At 38.4% G+C, this 13,214-nt stretch overlaps 1 protein-coding gene across 11 annotated transcripts in view; it reads left to right on the top strand.

Moving 5' to 3' along the window:
• The window catches only part of LOC127432196 (nuclear receptor coactivator 2-like), a 138,860-nt gene that overhangs the window by 4,788 nt on the left and 120,858 nt on the right, over positions 1-13,214 (top strand). Inside the window, exon 1 of one of the 11 annotated variants that reach the window (XM_051683073.1) lies at positions 985-1,013. The exons of 9 other annotated variants lie outside the window; for them this stretch is intronic. The gene's annotated coding sequence lies outside the window, so the exon portion shown is untranslated. Of the gene's footprint in view, positions 1-984; positions 1,014-12,183; positions 12,302-13,214 lie in introns of those variants that run through there. One more of the 11 variants, XM_051683074.1, reaches the window with a different exon arrangement.

Genomic DNA, 13,214 nt, shown 5'->3' with positions numbered 1-13,214 from the left:
ACGCCACTTGAATGGGTCTCGGTCATGTGTTGATGTACCTTAACATTTACGTCGTAACTCCTCATTTAACACGAGGGGTACCTTGGCTTTCCTTTCATCTTGAAAATGTAGTTGTTATTTGTTGTGCTAAAGATCATATGAATGCACAGAATTAATTTTTTTAATTTGCATGAAGTTTGCTTTGCCTCATGGATGTTTTTTTATTTATATGTTTTAGAAATTTTAGACTTGGAGTCTGTACTGTGACAGCTGGTCCTTACCTCAGATTTGCATCAGTGCTGCAAAGTGCTGCCTTAGTGCGACTTAGCCTGTTTGACCAGTAGTTCAGTTTCATGATAGCTTTGTTACCCGCCTCTTACATCATGCTGACACATTTCACAGTAGGGCTTGTGTTGTAAGTGCTCACACATTTGAAAAATAAGAGTAATATGGCAATTACTTTAATTTGAGACAATGCCAACTTTTGTATTAGAGCTCTAGATTTAGTGTTTCATAGTGAATAATATATGCAAAAGACTAATAAAATAGGTCAACAGCATAACATTGCTTTAAAGAAAAACCCTCAACTGGAAAATTATTTCAATGTGTAGTATTTTACCTCCCTGTCACTCACAGAACCTTACCAGCCACAGTTAGCAGATTTTTGTCATAAAGCATTAATGTACTTCCTTTGTAATACAAGCTTTCTTGACACTCTGTAGTAGCAGCTTTGTTATTTAAGAAATGCAATAACTAAACTGTCAAAACGCTATGATGCGGTAAGATATATTCCCATACACAAACCATGGTGTGTGGGTGTGCCTACATACTGACAGCTCTCTTCTACGTGCATGCATTCACGCATGGCAATCTAAAGAGGACATATCCACCAGTAGATGCTGTGGTCACATGACCTCCTGGCTGCCGGCGGTGGGGTGGAAAGAAGAGTGCTAGTTGATATGCACCCAGCCAGCAGTCTAGAAACATGATTTCATCCAGGATCAGCTGACCTTCGACTCCCTCTATTGATTGAGGTATTCCATCACAGTGAATCAGACTCTAATTGTTCAACTTTGATCTTCCTGCAGACAGACAGCAAAAAGTGTGTTTGCCATAGTCGCAGGGCTTCAGCTGGACAGCCTGGTTGCCACACATGCTCAACAGAAGGTTGAAAGAAAGAGAAATTTGTCACAAGGCTGTTTGATTTTCACACCACAGTGACAAGATGCAGCCTGTCAGTCAGAGGGATGATCATATGAGCCACTATCAAATCAAATCAGTGTCAAATGGGATCAGATTGACATACAAGGGAAACAAAAGCACAAAAAAAGCATGGGCTGAAATCATTGAAAGACTTGACAAGGCCCTTAATTAAAATCATACAACTAATGTGATGTGTTCGTCAGACAATTTACCAGCATGTTAAAGGGGTAGTTCACCCAAAAATGTTGTTCCAAAACAGTATGACTTTCATTCTTCTGTTGAAAACAAAAGGAGATGTTTGGCTTAATTTTTGGCACTGACAGCCTCAATGCCCCAATATACTTACAGAGAAACTCTTCTTTGTTCAGGGGTAAAAAGAAGTTTGAAATAGCCGAGCAGCGGTATACTGTTTGTGACTATTCAAACACCTGCCACACCTCTGTGGGAGGCATGTAGAAGTACATTTAAATATGAGGACGCTCAGTAAAACCTTAACTAATATGACATTAAAATATGTTATCAATGATTTTATGCCTCATTCAATAAGTAGAATTCACTGGAGGTCAGTAAAAGAAGCTGGTTTAACCACTCAATGATGATTTAAAGTATGCAGTAGATAATGTCTAATTTGTCTTGTTTACATTCTGAATTCATGATGCTAAAATGCTAACATGCTATACATGGCCGTAATATGCACCGAATACACTCTTGTTATTGTCGAACTGTCCTTTGTAGTCTTCTGATGTCTGATTTCGTAGCTGAACCAAACCAGACAGTTATTGAAGTGCAGAGGACAGACTCAATGACTGCTGAGTAAAACTGTATCAGCAGCGCCTGTGGCAGGTTGAACTTCCTCAGCTGGCGAAGGAAGTACAACCTCTGCTGGACCTTTTTCACAATGGAGTCAGTGTGGGTCTCCCACTTCAGGTCCTGTGAGATGGTAGTGCCCAGGAACCTGAATGACTCCACTGCTGCCACAGTGCTGTTGAGAATGGTGAGGGGGGTAAGTGTTGGGGTGTTTCTCCTAAAGTCCACAATGATCTCCACCGTTTTGAGCATGTTCAGCTCAAGGTTGTTTTGACTGCACCAGACAGCCAGCTGTTCAACCTCCCTTCTGTATGCAGACTCATCGTCATCTCGGATGCGGCCGATGACAGTGGTGTCATCTGCAAACTTCAGGAGCTTGACAGAGAGGTCCTTGGCGATGCAGTCGTTGGTGTAGAGGGAGAAGAGTAGTGGGGAGAGCACACATCCCTGGGGGGCACCAGTGCTGATTGTACAGATGCTAGAAGTGAGTTTCCCCTGTCTCACAAGCTGCTGTCTGTCCGTCAGAAAGCTGGTAATCCACTGGCAGATAGACATGGGAACAGAGAGTTGGTGTAATTTATTCTGGAGTATAGCTGGGATGATGGTGTTGAAAGCTTAACTGAAGTCCACGAAAAGGATCCTTGCATATGTCCCTGGTCTGTCCAGATGTTGCAGGATATGATGCAATCCTATGTTGACTGCATCATCCACAGACCTGTTTGCTCAATAAGCAAATTGAAGGGGATCTAGAAAGGAACAGCCTAACTGGAATTAGCTGTCGGCCTCAAAGTAGGTAGAACTTCGGGGGGGGGGCCTGGGTAGCTCAGCGAGTAAAGGCGCTGACTACCACCCCTGGAGTTGCGAGTTCGAATCCAGGGCATGCTGAGTGACTCCAGCCAGGTCTCCTAAGCAACCAGATTGACCCGGTTGCTAGGGAGGGTAGAGTCACATGGGGTAACCTCCTCGTGGTCTCTATAATGTGGTTCGCTCTAGGTAGGGTGCGTGGTGAGTTGTGCGTGGGTGCCGCGGAGAATAGCGTGAAGCCTCCACATGCGCTATGTCTCCACGGTAATGCGCTCAACAAGCCACCTGATAAGATGCGTGGATTGAAGGTCTCAGATGTGGCAACTGAGATTTGTTCTCCATCACCCGGATTGAGGCGAGTCACTACGCAACCACGAGGACTTAGAGCGCATTGGGAATTGGGCATTCCAAATTGGGGAGAAAAAAAAGGTAGCTAGACCTCCAGGTCACACCTACAGATGATGTGGACCAATGGCAGTAAGAAGGTGTTTAGCAGCCAGTAAGAAGTTTTCCTAAAAGTTTGCCCTGGCAAACTGTTGTGAACCACCGTAACAAACTCAAAAATGCTGTCTTTTTGGCCATATTTTGTTCTAAAGGATGTGACACCCATTCATTCTTGGATTTCGTATGAAGTATATCATGGCCTTTAGTCACCATTCACTGTCATTGTATGGAACAAGATGAACTGAAAGTGAATGGTGACTGAGGCTGTCAGTTTTGTGTTCCACAGAAGAAGTCATACAGGTTTGGAACAACATTAGATTGAGTAGATGGCAGAATTGTAATTTGAGTGAACTATCCCAAAGTGTATTTTACTAGGACACTGTCTATGTCATTTACTTTGAGGATTACTGTAACCAAATTAAGCTAAATTTAGCCTAATGAGAAGAAAGCTGAAATATGATGACCTTGTCTGGCTTGATTAGGTTAGACCGGGGCTGAATGCAAACATGCCTGCTATCCCTCTACCTTTTATTCAGTTCTGTGTAAGCTGGGTCTTTTTTTCAGTGGTGTCTCATATTACACTGGGAGCAAAGGGCAGGGAGGAAACCAGGTCTGCCTAAATGACATTGCTGCTCACATTCAACTGTAATGTGCTTTTCTAAGGAACAGTGCTCATAAAGCTTCATCTGGAGTTTGTTTGAAAAGCTAAAGTTAGAACTAATGAGCAGTGACTACTGAAAGATGACATAAGTTGGAAAATGGCTTTTTATTATGATTGTTCAGCCTTCTCTGACACTTATTATTACCAGATGCTCTTTTTGATCATGTTAGCATTTTCAAATTTTTTTTTTTTTGGTTACCTAAAACACTTCTGCACTACATGCTTCACAATTAAAACAAAAGAAATATCAGTTATAGTTTCTCCTGAAATTATACTGAATGTCAGTTTAGGAGTGTGTTGCCAGGGTAACAGTGGGTAGACGGACCTGAGGCCTCACAGTGACGGATGAGCTGAGTTATAATGGCTGGGTTCATTCCACTCACTGCTTCCTCTCACAGATATACCGTCCTTGCACAGAGTCTGACCCAGGATTGCTACACACATCTCTATCCACTCCCCACTTCTGCCTAATAACCTGCTCTGTGATTGTGTGTCTGTGCATGTGAGTGGGTGTCCATGACAGCACTCGGACTGTTCAAAATGTGCTGCCTTCCTTTTTGCATTGGTTTTGTTAAGAGATTGTAAAGGTAAAGTGTGTCATTTTAAAATGCTGTCTCCTAACGGAGCTTAATATGCAGGGAAAACTGTAAGTCATTGGTCAGCTGATTCCCCTGAAAAGTGTACACACTATGGCACTAGCAAAACATTGCTCTGTTTGAGCATCACGACCAGCCTGACACAGTGGCTCAACCAATGGCATGTGTTTGGAGCAGGGCTGTTGTCTGACCATCTTTTTGTCTGACCATGTTTGGGAAACATATGAAAAGAGACATTATTTTTTTCGTAACTAAAGACACATAAGTTGCACACTTCACCTTGAAAATATTTTAAAACATCATCTGAATGCTGAGCATGTCTAAGGTTGTTCTTTTTTATTTAACAATCCTATAAAAAAAAAAAAATCAACATGTTGGACACATTGTGCTGTCTGCAAGAGCCATGGGTTTAACAACTTTTCTTTTAATCGAAGAAAGAACATTTCCCATTGAGAGGTTTAAGGGCATGCTAAAGGTGCATTACTGATTCCGGTGCTGAATACACCACTCTGCACTTACAAAACGAGACACTCAAGTGCGTATTGATTTGCCTTTGGCTGGTGACATTATGTTATTGCCACAGATATTTGCTGTGAAGGTGGCCTTAACCAAGCTGGCTCGCTGCTAAGATTATGCAGGTTATGTAGGATCTCAAAGGGCAGGTGTGTTCTATTTAGCACAGTGAACATTAGCTTCCACAGATGGAGCAGAATGGAAAAACAAAAAAAAGGAATAAAGGAAAGTATATTGTGGACATGAGTATAGGTGGGGAACAATCACTTTTTAAAGTATTGCAACTTTTTTACCTCATGATATTGTATTGGTAATCTAATGCATATAATCAACATTTATGGTTTTACATGTATAGATAAAAAAAAAAAAAAAAATTTACTATTTTAGAAAAAAGAGAAATTGAGCACCAATTAGAACAAGTGTGTGAGAAGGCGTACTGCGACATTTGGTCAACAAACACTCAGAACGAGCTAATAATATGTGTTTTTATCTTGTTTCATTTGTAAGGATCCTACACTGTTAGCATTTTTGTTTAATGATAAACATGCTGGAACCAATGTACACTTCCCTCACACATTTGTTTTAAAACTTGCATGGGTTCTATACTTCTATGGCTCTATGATGAAGTAAAGCAGGATGTTTAGTACTTGGTGCACAAAGCAACGTAGTCCAACGAAGATGAATGAGCAGCATGCAAGTAAAAGATCAGTGTTTTGTTTTTAGTGTAACATCATATTGTGACCCAGATATCAATATAATACCGTATTGCCAGGTCCCTGCTGATTCCAACCCATAGTACCAAGAATGATTGTACAGTTCTTAAGTGTTCTTAAGTTTTTGAAAAGTGTTTTGACTTATTTTCTAATAATAATTAAAAGAAAATCCTTAAGGCAAGTTAAATTAACTTGAAATGCAATGCTGCATAGAATATTTAGACTTGTTTTCAGATGATCTATATGTAATTAATTCAGTTGTATTCAAGATATGTTTTCTCAAAACAAGCTAAAATATCTTATGCAGCGTTGCTTCTTAAAGGGATCGTTCACCCAAAAATGTAAATTCTCTCATCATTTAATCAACCTCATGCCATCCCAGATGTATGACTTTCTTTCCTCTGCAGAACACAAACAAAGATTTATAGAAGAATATCTCAGCTGGCCCATTCAATGCAAGTGAATTGTGACCAAACCTTCAGTCTCCAAAAATCACAAAGCATCATAAAATTAATCCCTAAGACTCCAGTGGTTAAATCTATGTCTTTATAAGCGATATAATAGGTGTGGATGTGAAACAGATAAATATTTACATCCCTGTTTTTCTTTTTTTTTTACTATAAATCTCCACTTTTACTTTTATAGTTTCACATTCACATTTTGAAAGTGGAGATTTATAGTAAAAAAAAAAAAAAAAGGATTGGAAAAATTTTTCAACCACACCTATTATATTTCTTCAGAAGACATATATTTAACCACTGGAGTCGTATGGATTACTTTTATGTTGCCTTTATGTGATTTATAGAGCTTGAAAGGTCTGGTCACCATTCACTTGCATTGAAAGAAACTACTGAGCTTAAATATTTTTCTAAAAATCTTTGTTTGTGTTCAGCAGAAGAAAGAAAGACATACACATCTGGAATGGCATGAAGGTGAGTAAATGATGAGAGAATTTTAATTTTTGAGTGAACTATCCCTTTAAGTAGCCTACATTTAGGTTGTTTTAAGGATTTTTAGATTTAGATTTTTTTGGAAAACAAGAAAAGTACTTTTGTGTATTTTGAGATTGTTCACTTCAAAACAACATTCTTAATGAGCACTTTATTAGGAACCCAATGGTCCTAATAAAGTGCCTGATGTGGTCTTCTGCTGTTGTAGCCCATCAGCCTCAAGGTTCGATGTGTTGTGCATTCTTAGATGCTATTCTGCTTACTTCAGTTCTGAGTAACTGTAGCCTTTCTGTCAGCCAGAACCAGTCTGGCCATTCTCATTTGATCACTTTCATCAAGAATAGGGGTGTAACGATCCATTGATCTGGATCGTTGCATCGATTTAATCACCAACGATGCGATGTCATCGATTCAACACATAAACATTGTTGTAAATTTTTTTTAAGATGCCCCTTTATTTTGACATTATCATGCCAGCCACGTCCGTATGCATTTCCATCAGGCAATGCAGCAACATTATGATATTCATCTAGTTTTATAAGCGCTAAATTTGCTCCTCATGTGGGACACCGATGTACGCGGGGTGATCGAAGTCTGAAGTTGCGCTGTGCTCTATCCGTGCATGCGCATCAACTGGGCCAATTACAGGATAGAGCAGAGCCGATCACATGCCCAAATAAATCGGACTTCCCTTGATATTGTGGTGCATATGACCCATTCTGCATGAGAATTTTCTATTTTAAAGCACCATGGAGCAATTCAGCCTTGTCAAACAGCTAAACAGCCGCAGTATTTTGAACAGCACTGATGAGGGAAAGAGAAAAAACCTGTCCTGCACCAACATCATTTTAGGGCTTTTTACATCTACACATAAACATCCTTACTAACATTTATCACAACAAAGTGTAACAGAATTTTTCCATACAACTGTGGAAGATGTATAGCCAAGAAAAAACATGGATAGCACATACTCTCCTGTCGTGGGTATCTGAGTATTTTGGATTGAAAGAGATTGTTGTAGAGATGACAAATAGTCACTGTAGTGTTTACCTCATTCCACAATAGGGCTGTCAATTTGAAAATTGAATATTCATCGAATTTAAGAAAAAAATGCACATTCAAATGCTAAAACTGTGCATTCGAATTTTGGATGTGTGCCAAACACTGACGATGACTTCGATTGCATTCTTGCGCTAAAAAAGGCTAGACAGCGCAACAAATACAGTTTAACAGAAAGCAGGTGTCTCAAGATGCTTTTCAGGGCTCGACATTAACGCTTGTCCGCTTGTCTGGGACAAGTGGAAATTTTTAATGGGCAAGTTAAAGACAATTTTACTTGCCCGACCGGACAAGTAGACTGATTAAAATCTCAATAACGAATGTTAGCTCAATAGTGCATGATTGAGGAGATTGAGCACAATTTTAATAATTCCTGCATGTTTCACTTTCAGAATGCAGGGAATTCCCTCTATTGTGTCACCCTCTTTCCCTTTCGCTTTCACTCGTGGTGCAGCATTCAGCAGCTTGTGAGTGCAAGCAGTGCGCATATCTACTGGACATTAGTTTTTACATATATAAACTGCTGTAAACCTGTTAATTAGATATGCGAATGGTGTTGTACCACGTCTCTATAAGCGAGCAACGTGATAAAACTATTGCTTCTGTTTATAATCAACAAAGCTGTCTTCATCGCAAGTACGCAATGTTGGAGAGATCTCATTTTGTCTCGTCACATCGTGGTGCTCCCTCATAATACAGCAAGAAAGGCAGAAATTGCAGAAATGCTTTGTGTAACAATACCATCTGAAGAGTGAAAAGAAACGCTTAAAACACACTTATACACCTGTTACATCTCTCATCTTTCTAAAGCTCCATCTAATATATGTATCCGAGGTATTTTCTCTGCCATGTGAATGTCAATTTTAATAAGTAATAACAATATACATTATAATAATATTTACACTATAACATTAATAATTTAAACACAATGAAAACATATGAACTATCTTTAATATGCATAAGCAGCAAGGTTCTCTCAGGATTTTATCTGTTAACATTTTCAATGCATTTTGTCAATATTAAACAGCCGTTTTTAATGCAACTGGTGAGAATTGACATGTACTCTCAAAAAGATGATTTTCCCAAAAATTAAAACTTGGTAACACTTTACAAAAAGGTTCCGTTTGTTAATGTTAGTTAACTGCATCAGTTAACATGAACAATAAATAACACTTTTATATAATGTATTAATCTTGGTATATTAATACATTTTCATACATTAAAATAAAAAGTTGTATATGTTAAAATTAGTTCATGCACTATGAACTAACAATGATCAATTGTATTTTTTTTTTTTACTAACATTAAGATTGATAAATGCTGTAAAATATTGTTCATTGTTAGTTCATGGTAGCTAATGCATTATCTAATGTTAATGAATGGAACCTTACTGTAAAGTGTTACCAAACATTATGTCATCATTACTCTCATTCATGTTGTTTCAAACCCATCTGACTTTCTATCTTCCGTGGAACTCAAAAGGAGATGTTAGGGAGAATGTTCGTTTCAGTCTCAATCCACTTTTATTTTATGGAAAAAAAAAAAGATGCAGTGACAGTAAATTGTGACTGACTAACATTCTGCCAAAAATCTAATTTTGTGTTCCTCAGAAGAGACGCATTTAAACAGGTTTGAGGGTTAGTAATGATTTACCATCTTTCTGCACTGTGTTCTTAATGGTTCTTAGATGTAAATGATGATGATGGAGGCTTTTCTTTTTTTTTCTTACGGCCTTTCTTTAGTTTTTTGCCTCCAGATAAGTAACTTTTTTTTTTCAGACAAGTAAATGATCAACTTACTTGTCCGAAGGACGAGCACATGACAATGCTTAATGTCAAGCCCTGCTTTTTAAAGTTCTTTTAAATCAGAAACAGCATCTAAAAAAACAGCGCTCCAGCTCGAGACGCCTAACTATTTCATCAGTGATTTGTGACCAAATAAGATTCTAATTACTTGGGATTCAATTACAGTTTAAGGAGCAGAAAGGACCTATTGCAATTGAAACATCAATTGATCATGTGAAGGCTACCCACAAGTAGTTCCCACACTTCGACGCACTTTGTAGAATGGTATCACTGAGATATGACCATACAGTCTTTGTGGTGGAATGCAGCGTGTTTCTCCACATTTTAGAGGATATCGACACTCTTGGTGTGATTGACTGCTGCTATGTGGAGGATGGTGTGCTTTTCACCGCTGTCTGGAGGATTCTGCACTTGGAGCCCCAGCATGTGCCTGGCAGCAGACCGAGAGTGTAATCCTTGGCATCGAATGTGGCCTGGCACCAGTTCAGAAAGCCACAGTTGTAGTGGTGGGGGCCCTACTCTTAAGAAATGCCAAGTCGAAGGAAGGAAACAATGATCACAGGGCAGGTTAACCCAGGGTGGCCATAAGCTTGAGCTTGAGGTTAACGCTGTGTAGAGATGTGGTGAGGCTTCGCTTTCACTTCATAAAAGAGATGCATGCAAGGGTTTTGATGTTGGCTTTCCTGTCCACATAGTAATGCCGGGTCAAGCAGTGGCCAACTGCACATACTTGTGTGTCTGTGTAAAAAGACCACAGAGACCCTTTAAGGACTTTAAGTTTCCTTCCCGTTCATTCTCAGTGACCCCCAAGTGAACAAGGAAGTTTACAGAACATGTTACGTTTTTGCAGCTCTTTGAAATGTCATAAAGGGTCATATGCTTTAGCAGAGACATTTCAAGTGGATGAGTACTTTTATACATATGAATGGTAGAAATTGTAACACCTAATATGGCGACTGTACAGTTAAAATAACCAATCACCCTTTTGAAAGAGGCATCACATGTTTGTTTACTCAAAGCGCAGATGCATTAGCTGGGCCAGCCTAAAAAATAGATTTTTAAAATTTTTTTATTTGAACTGAAGAAGCACAATTTATGATGCCATTGTTGTCAGACGTTATTGCTCTTTTGAAATATGTTATTTGAACGTAATACTGTCTAACCGTTTGGAAAATTTCGGTCTTTCCACATTCAAGTAGATTGGATCTGTACTTGCATGACTAGAAAATAGCTGCCCGGAGGCGTTACGAATATGGCCGCAGAGTGACCTGATTCGCCTTAAAGGGGTTTTGGTGTCAGTGTGCTTTCTTTTTTTAATTAAGGGTAGATAAAGTTAGATTTTTATACATTACTTTTCTTTAACAGTTTGTTTTGGATGCAGCTGACTCTTTAAAGATCTGTTGAAAGATGAGGACTCCATAAGGATAACTCCATAAACGCTTTTTTTTGGTTCCAACACTGAGCTACCAGTGATGAAAGAACTGTTGTAACTCACGAATATAGATGCCCTCAGGTTGAGTGTAGTGCTTGTTTATTTCTTTGAAAGAAGGTTCTAGCAGAACCTCCAGATGGCATAAGCCATATTCTCCACTAGAGCCTCTCTTGCTGTAAATTGACTGGTCTACTATCTATCGGCCAGCTCCATAAACTGGGCCACATATCTAATTGCTCTTTCATGCAGTGCAAATTCAGAGGGGAAAAGACTTCTGTGAAAGTAAGCCTACAGCATGCAGAAATAAACATGGTGGCAGAGATACAGCTTCCGCTTGCAAAACGAAAATTCTGCACAAGCAGAATTAATCTTAAATAAAAAAAAAGCGAAAATGCATAGCTTGCTAAAGACCTTACATGGATATCCATGCAGTCCAAAAAGTACAAGTGAATGACTAGCAAAAGAGACGTCATCGACAGCAAAATGAAGACAAAAAAACTGTGTGGGTTCATTGCAGTATTAGCAACTGATATCCCATTCAGGGCAATTGAATTGTGCTCTTCTATTTTCTGCTCTTTGCACATTTTACATTTATCACCCCTTGAATTCATAGCCTGCAGTAAACTACAGATAGATTTTATGTTTAAACCAATACCTTTTTAAGCTTTTATTAGTAAACGCCCTTAAATTATTCAATTGGTCCTTCAAGTAAGTGTATCAGAAGCAATAAAGTTATCCATAAGTCTCTCTTTGAGCCAGACCGCACTGGCATTAGGCAGAAGATTTGGCAGCTGCTATCATTGGAGGTTGCTAAGCAGCTTGAATCACTCGCCAGCCTGCCAGCTCATCTGTCTTCAAAATACATTGGATTGGCTGTCATTTGCCTGTTAGAAAACATGCGCACACCTTCGTGCCTTGATACTATTTCCAGAACGGTACGAGCAAAGGACACAGAGAAGTCCTTAATCTGATTGACTGTTTTCTCTCTTAAAGGGAATTTTTTTTTGAAGACAATACCCAAAGTAATGGTTTTAAAATTACTATTTTTGATAAGATTACATTAGACACTTTTAGGTCCGGTATGTCTGCATGCTAAAGAAGTCCTTTTTTCTTAGACTAGAGGTAAATTGCTGGTCATAGGTTAAAGAAAGAGACTAAATCTCTCTTATTAGTCTGCGTCTTGTCTGTTACAGATATCTGTGGCTTTGACACCTGGAATTGTGGGTTGTCAAAACAAATCCTCTTATGTCAGACCTGAGGAGACAATTACACACACACATCCACTAACTGTGCAGACTGTAGAGGGAATTATGCATAGTTGTTGCATCTTAAACAGTAAGTGATTAGTATTGCAGAGGTTTAATTTTCACTGAGCATGTTGAAGGGTGTTTTTAAATGAAATCAAAATCGACCCTATTTAATTTACATCAATGACTATATCTGGTCTTACTGTGCATAATTCATCAGTGCAAAATATTCAAAAGAAAAAATGTTGTTGGAATTGATCAAAATGTAGTAGTAGTATGTCGGGCGATTAACCCTTTAAAGCCTGAGCCCAAAATTCTGAAAATTCCATTCTGTGCCAGAATATTCATATCCATTTTCATATTGCATTCATATTCATATAACATCACACACCTGAACTGTATATAACATACTGAAGAGAAGAACTAGGGCTTTCAAATGATATAAATATATGTAGGATTATTTAAGGCTAATCATCCTTTATCAATAAGATTTCACACAGCAATTTTTACAAAAATCTTCTCCGGCCACCATACTTCATCAGACAACTGCATTTTCAACCATTTTAGTTACAAGCTAGAGGGAAACTTAGAGTGTACGAAATATACATAATTTTGTGGGCAATGTAGAATAGCAAACGGATTAGAAATATAATCTATTGTTTAAAAGTTATGACCATTCTAGTGATTAGTGGGAAAACGGAATAAAACAAACATTTAGAATATTAAGATACATTTCACATGACCACTCCTCAAATACTCCTTTTGAGCATCTGTAATAATACATTGAGATTGCATCTGAAATTGAAGGACACAAACACTAAAATATAAATTGTATGTGTTCAATAAAACACACACTTTATTTAATTTGAACATTAGAATTACACACTAATTACACAGCGAAACATACAAAATCAAACTTTTGAACTATCTGCAGTAAATACATATTTAATAAAGAGTGCAGGAACAGAATATATATAAATTCATAAATACTCAACAACTGC

Source organism: Myxocyprinus asiaticus, chromosome 41 (assembly GCF_019703515.2).
Source record: "Myxocyprinus asiaticus isolate MX2 ecotype Aquarium Trade chromosome 41, UBuf_Myxa_2, whole genome shotgun sequence".
NCBI lineage: Eukaryota > Metazoa > Chordata > Actinopteri > Cypriniformes > Catostomidae > Myxocyprinus > Myxocyprinus asiaticus.
The sequence above is the reverse complement of the archived record's forward strand: the minus strand, read 5'-3'. Positions and strand labels throughout refer to the sequence as shown.